At 39.4% G+C, this 7,735-nt stretch overlaps 1 pseudogene; it reads right to left on the bottom strand.

Annotated features, from left to right (window-relative positions):
* Nucleotides 1–1,419: 1,419 nt before the first annotated feature.
* On the bottom strand, nucleotides 1,420–7,468 carry LOC124271637 (annotated as a pseudogene).
* Between the last annotated feature and the right edge of the window lie 267 nt (nucleotides 7,469–7,735).

A 7,735-nucleotide genomic window follows, 5' to 3' on the forward strand; every position in this document is an offset into this window, starting at 1 on the left:
GAAATATTGTTGGTTGACATCTTTTGCTTCAAATTTTAGCCTCTAATTGCATTCAGCCTGAATGCATAAAATATCTTTCCCTCATTACTACATTAATATCTTTGATATTTGGCCAAGCATCAGTAACTATGTGTCTGTATCATAAAGGTCTGTCATGGACGCTTGTGACATAACATCTCCTATAGAACAGAGGAATAACGTATGGATCAATGATTTAAGTGTATTAAGTAAATGGTTAAATATTATTTCTTCAAGATTACTGAATACATACAAGTATTATCACCATTCTGAGACCATGAGTGAGAACACAAGCTAGAGTGTCCTCCAATGACATGGATACACACACCAATCAACCATATATGTTTCCCCTCATTTCAAAATATGAAATATACCATGATATAAGCATAATTAAAAAAAAAATATAAAAGGTATGTGTATAAAAGTATCAAATTATAAACAATGATGTCTCATAACTACCCTCATATTAAACAACTGACAAGGAAGTAATATAAACGGTCAATCCATTATTCTAGCACTACACTGTGTGATACTCAATTCTGATTGGCTGAGAGCTCATCAAAACCATACTTAAATGGCAGTTTAAGGACCTCTAATTAAAGAGTTTGATTCACCGCGTATGAATACAATGAACTTCTTGACGCGTTCGGTTTATAAATTACATTTAGCGATCTTAAATGAACGATAAAGGACCACAAAATTGAAAACAAAGCAGCTTTATCTTCTAATTAACTGATGTCAGGGGAGACAATTTAGAAAATATATATTTACCAACTGAGACAATAAATATTTGAAGAATCTTCAAACTACTATACGAATATATTAAATTCTAAAGGACTGACCTACAAAAGAAAGCTGACCCAAGCTACATTCCAGAAGATTGAGTGATTAACGAAAAATGACCCAAGCTACATTCCAAAGGGGTTGAGTGATCAATGAAAATGACCTAAGCTACATTCCAAACGATTGAGTGATCAACAAAAAAAATGACCCAAGCTACATTCTAAAGGATTTGAGCTACCAGTCAAAAGAGGTTGCACTGAGCAGCCAGATGAAGAAGGTCCCAGTTACATTCAATATATCAGGCAAATAAAGTTGACTTATCTTCCAAAATAGCTGCAAGCTCCGTCTAAAGATCTGATCTTCAAAGCTAATTCCAATAATATGTTCAAGACTTATCAAGTCACATTTAAAAGGAGTACATAGAAGCATATATAAAAGGGGCTTTCAGTGTTAATTAAGGTTGTCTTGTCAATTAATCAATTATAGTTTATTCCGGGGATGTTAACCCAAATCAGAGACAACCTAAACCACCTTCTCTACTGTAGAGTAAGTTCTGTTTTACTCCCACGGCCCCCACACTCCCTCCATGTAGTTTGGGGTCACACTTTGGGGTCAGGATCAGGGGTACCTGGGGGCTATTGCTGTTTTTCTGGTAGTACTCTAGTCGGTCCAGAAGCTTCTTAACAATGTCTGGTTGTGATGCTGACAAGTCATTGTGTTCATTTGGGTCCTTTGCGATGTCAAATAACCATAGGTTCTTTGCCTTATCATCCTTGTCCATAACCGCCTCCTTACTTAGATGTGGCGGCGGAATCCAGCTGCCGTTTCCTGAGGATGGAGGAAGACTGTGTGAGCAAAGACATGGAAGTTGTAATAGTCTTAAGACTTCTGTTTATAAGGTCCTTTATTCAGAACCATGTGGTGAGCATGGCAGCCATTACACAGGAGCAAGGGGAGATCGCTCTACTGGCATGTTTTACATTGATGCTACTTGTTGGCAACTATGTATGCTTATAGTGAGCGTTTGTTAGTTCTTATCTTAAGTACTCAGAAGAATCTTTATTTCGATAGCTTTAAAAAGATCTGGAACCATCTTCCAGAGGCAAGGGAAGTAACTGTCTACAAAAGTCTAGTTTCCACCCTTATGAAACTAGCCTGGAATTTCACACCTGTATCATATCCCTACCAGTGGCTATTATAACTTATATCACTCTTGGCAAATCAGATTCCTTCCTTCTTATTACTTTCAAAAGTAAATAAAATTGTGGCACTACTCAAAACAATATATGTTCATTAATCAAGATTGTAATAAAACGTGTCCTACCTCACAGAGAGCATTAACTCATTAGAGCACCTTGATTAAAATCCCTTTGACAACTGTAACAACCTAACAGAATCTGTACTTAACTGAGAAAGTGTAATACATGTACCAAATAAAACTTATGTTACATTTGACCACGTTCCAACTGGCATTGTGTATTCATAATCCGATACCTGTCACTAACTAAGGAATTAAATGAGTGAGTGAGTGAATTTATTTTACACCGTTTTTAGCAATATTCCAGCAATATCACAGCAGGGAGTGAGGGACACCAGTACTCGGCTTCACACAATGTGTGCATATGGGGAATCGAACCCGGGTGTTCGGCGTGACGAGCAAACACCTTAACCACTAAGCTACTCTACAGTATTAAGCAGTGAGAGTCCACAAACCTGGACTTCCTGTCATGAGCTTCCAGTCCCCGACTCGTATAGCGGCTCTGATCCGCGTGTCGAAGGTGTTGTTAAAAGCTTAGCTCCCTTGGGTTGTGTCAAGATGTCAATGTTGTGTAGGAGCTCCTTCCTCGGACTGGTTCCACCTTCACTGGAACAATGGCAAATTGATGTAAGAATTTCCCTTGTTGTGTAAGCAAGTAAACATTGCTGTCATTGTGACATATACTACTGAAGAGACCTCCTTTTCCAGACATATACACTGTAAGCAAATGGTTTCAAATTCATACTTTATAGGTGGGAAATTTACGCTAACTTATCTAAATTCAACACAGAAATTTAAATTATTTGAACCAATCATATTTGATACAACCATTAAAAACACACAAACACACAGTACGTCACAACATTCAAACAGCCATATGCCCTTTGCTTGAATGACAATATTAAAATTAAGAAATATTTAATCTTCAAAACAAATCCAAATAGAGCCCTGAACAATCCGTATTTTCAGGAGCTGTGAGGCAGTTTGACTTGCCAATTGATCGTTGCCTTGAGCAGGTCTTGTATTTAATTTATTCTCAAGGGGTTTCGGAGACAGACTAGCTCTACGCTATAATTTCACTGATATTGTTGTTGATGATGATGATGATGATGATTTGGATATTTTATGTGTGCTTCCTACAGTATGCATACTGCGCATAAATACTAGCGTACCTGATGGTCTTCCATTGGTCAAATCCATCCAGAGGCTTTGTTCCATTGGTGTTCCCGCCAGCCACACCCACCAATGTTGGGAACCAATCAGAGACATGGATCAGTTGATTATTGACAGTTCCTTTGTTCTTCAGCATATCACCATACACAAAGCCCACACCATGGAATCCCCTTCCCATAACGACCCTTCCACCCCTCAGTGGCCAGTTGTTTCCCCATCGTAGATCGTACCGCCATTGTCTGAAAACACAAGTACTTTGTCAGGAACCTCATGAATAATTAGTAGACTCGCATAATTCTACCACATCCTCAAATACTAAACTTCTAGTCTTCAAGCTTAAATAAACCCACAATAAACCTATGCTTGTCATAAAACTAACGTGATGATCGAGGTGTGGGTGGGAAAGGGGGTTTAGGCTCTCTAACTTCGTTGTCACATGTCATTGTATCCCATTGCATGAGATCGATGCTCATAGTTTTGATCACTAGATTGTCTGGTTCTAGATTGTTGTGACTCGATTATTTACAGACCGCTACCATACAGCTGGAATATTGTGGAGGGCAGCATTAAACAACAGTCCTGACGTAAATTACAGCAGAAGTTCCAAGTTTGAATATAAAATTCCCACTACCTCAGAATTTACCAAAAGAAAGAAAATCAAATTATGAACAATGCCAATGTTGTTACCAATTTGCATGCCGAAGACACTTTTTGGGGTTCTATTTAAATCCATGATATTTCACTGAAACACACCAGTTGTCCATAAAACATTTAGACAGGCACTGCCCTACATGAGGCACCTGCCACTCTCCCATTTAGATGTTGTACGACGTAGCACAGTTGTAATACAGATTTGTACATGCAGTCAGTGTATCATTTACATGTTACCAAGTATCTGAACTGTAAAATGCCTGAAATTCATATAATTTATTAGTTAATTTTCTAGAGAGACTTAGAACATCCATCATTTATTAACTAAGGTCTGACAGTCATCACTGTTTGTGATTCAACTCTAATACAATATTACTTACCTGTGGAGAAGACAATGAGGGTATTCTCCAGCTGGCCAGTAGCATTGAGAGCTGCAGTGATGTTTCCGATCCCCTCGTCCATACATGCAGTCATCCCTTGAAGTTGAAAACATGTAAACGATAAACATCTGGGCCCCATTGCACAATGCGATCGTAATAGCTATGATGATCATAAGTCGATGCTGAGGTATGTGTGTTACAATCAGTTTAGCTCCAAGTTCGTTCCGTGGAACTAGGCCCTGTATGGTTGTTTTTGTCGACAGCCTGATCATGTGAATAAGAACACAACTGATTTATCAACACCTCACGTTGTTGGTGAGTGAGTGAGTTTAGTTTTACGCCGCACTCAGCAATATTCCAGCTATATGGCGGCGGTCTGTAAATAATCGAGTCTGGACCAGACAGTCCAGTGATCAACAGCATGAGCATCGATCTACACAATTGGGAACCGATGACATGTGTCAACCAAGCCAACGAGCCTGACCACCCGATCCCGTTAGTCGCCTCTTACAACAAGCATGGGTTAGTGAAGATCAATATTCTAACCCGGATGTTCACGGGTTGATACTGTTGGTCATCAGGCATCTATACTCTTCAAAAATAGTAAGGAACCTGAACTTTCAAGTTGGACAGGAAGATAAGCGTTAACAAACTTTTCAAAGACAGGTATCTTATGAACGCACCACCATTTCTCAAAATCGTCACCCTTAAACACAACGCATGGGATGCTCATTGTGCACACGCAGTCGCCCCATACACGTGCATGGGGTGTCGTTCTTGATTTTGACGGTTTTCAAGAAGGTTGATAAATCACTGTTAACCATTAATTTTGACAATCATCTTGCATCACACAGTTGTTAGTGTTTGTTCCTAGCCAGTTTATTGTTTGAAAACGACAATCGTACACATGCAAATTTCACGTCATACACCAATAATCTTTAAAGAGCGATTCCTGTACAAATAATTATGGTCATAAGGAAGTGCAAGTGGTGATGCACCTTCAAACATTCACTATTATCATATGAAGATTGGCTGACTAAATAATAAATGAAGTTTCACTTAAAAAATTAATGTGAGGTACGTTTGTCCAACAAACACTGCTTACCTAGGGCTACAGCAAAATGGTCAATATTTTGTCAGATCAACTCTTTTCCTAATAGTGAAGCATAATGCCGATCAAGGAAAGTTAGAAAATGACAAGTCGTGATATAGCAGACATATTGGTAAAACAGATTAGAACCCAAGTCACTCTGTGTGAGGAGAAACAGGCCATACACTGGACCACCTACTGAATATGTCAGGTTTAACAGTGACCATATTACCGGCAAAAAGTGCGCCTGTTCAAGTCCTTGATGTGGCTGTACGGATTCAAATATTTCCCTGGGACCTGCAGAGGTGCGTGCGTAGACTGATAGGCGAGGTACAGGAAAAATGGCTGCAAACAAGAAACAAAAACATGATGAGCCTACACAAACATTACCACTGTCACAGTAGTGGGTGAGTTCAAATTTAACATCACATGAGCTATAAGCCTATTTCAGCTATATAGCAACAAGACCTAAGTTAACACATGTACACAAGTATTTATATACACAAAGTCACACTTGAAAGCAAATTATATTTAAAAAATTTTTTTATTAAAACATGTGCTACAACAATATCATTTATGTTTTATGGTTGTTGTACCACATTTGATGGCCATCCTCTAAACAGTCTTCAAGGATGACACTTGCTATGCCACATCGTACGCATGTCCTTTTGTGATTTCTCACGTCAAAAGATGGTAGAAACTCTACCTTGGACCACAGACATTACCACACAGACATTATTGCATTATTTTCAAGATGTGGTCCTGTGCATAGAGCTCAGGTCACAAATTAGTTGAAGTTAAGCAATGCTGAGGCCGTGGGTGGCCGTGTTTGGCAGCTCGACTCCTGAGAGTTCTAGGACTTCAGTCTTACCCCACAACGAAACGCATGTGATACATGTGGTCTCACCTTAGGCAAGTGGGTTTGTTAAAAAAAATGCCTCTGTTCACCCAGCAGAAAAAAGGTACCTGGTATGATACGATGGTAGTCTGAATTTGAACCTTGAGCGCCTGACAGGCGACAGGTTGTATTCTCCACAGGAGTGTTCTGTACTCGTTGACCAGGGGTGATAGTGAGCGCTTTGAGCATGCAATGTGCATTGATAAATGCACAAAATAAATGGACTATTATAATTATTATGTTGACAAGAAATACTCTCGATGGAACTTGCACCTACTTTAGACTCATCATGATCCTTGATCACACTGATTGCCCTCTCCGTAAACAGAGACGTTGAATAGTGGCCGGTCTCATTGAAAACTGTCTTTGTATTGTTACGTAAGTCAAGGCCACAAAACGAGTATCTGGAATCGTGGTTGTCGCAACGTATGTGTGTGAAGTAGTCCTCGCTGCCTGTCAGATAGCCTGTAAGTTGTTAAGATTAGATATATAAAGGGTTAGGGCAAATAAAAATGTGATGTTTGAGTAAAATAAACTGATATACTAAAACATGTGGTTTGTCTACACAAAATTGTATACAACAATGGGTGGGTGGGTGAATGAGTGAGTGAGTGAGTGAATGGATTTACACCGCTTTAGGCAATATTCTAGCAATATCACGACGGGACACCGGAAAAATGATTTTCAATTGCTTCAGCTTCAGGATGATATGGGGTAATCATGATTGTTTATTTATTTCACAGATATCATCACTAGCCACACCTACAATTTAGACCCATGAAAAGGAAATCTGAATTGGTCTTCAGCAAACCTTGCTTGTCATAGCCGGTGATAAATAGGATTGGGTGGTTGTCTTGGTTAACAGGCCATCCACATTCATATTGTGTTGATGCTCATGACGTCAATCACCGGGTTGTCTGGTCTACGCTCGACTATTTCCACACTGACACGATACAGCTGGATATATTGCTGATTGCCACACTTTTAACAACAAAATAAACAAACAAAACAGTTGACATCTTTCCCTTACCATAGTATGAATCAAATCCCCGATTGGTGGGCAGGTAGGCATCCTTGTAGAAACCCAGATGCCATTTGCCGACAGCGTGGAGTGGAGTAGCCGGCCTGTTTGATTTTGTCTGCTACTGTGGGACTATCAGAGGGAGGCCATTGGGCTGAGAGCTCCAGATGATGCCGTGTTGTAAACCTGTGTGAATCTGAAAACAGACAAAAGAGATGGTCAGGCTCACAAACATGTGGTTGACACGACTGCATATCCCAGTTGTGTAGATCAATGTTCATGATGTTGATCACTGGATTGTCTGGTTTGGTTATTTACAAAACGCCGCCGTGTAGCTTGATTATTGCTCAGTGCTCCGTTAAATAAGAAACAAGTATTTACCACTGATATGACAAATGTCCCCGCCGCTAAAGAATGGAATATTTATAACATATTTACTACTTTTTATTTTTTGGTAACATAC

The sequence above is a fragment of the Haliotis rubra genome, unplaced genomic scaffold, assembly GCF_003918875.1.
Source record: "Haliotis rubra isolate DU_JTF1 unplaced genomic scaffold, ASM391887v1 Scf162, whole genome shotgun sequence".
In the NCBI taxonomy this organism is placed as follows: Eukaryota; Metazoa; Mollusca; class Gastropoda; order Lepetellida; family Haliotidae; genus Haliotis; species Haliotis rubra.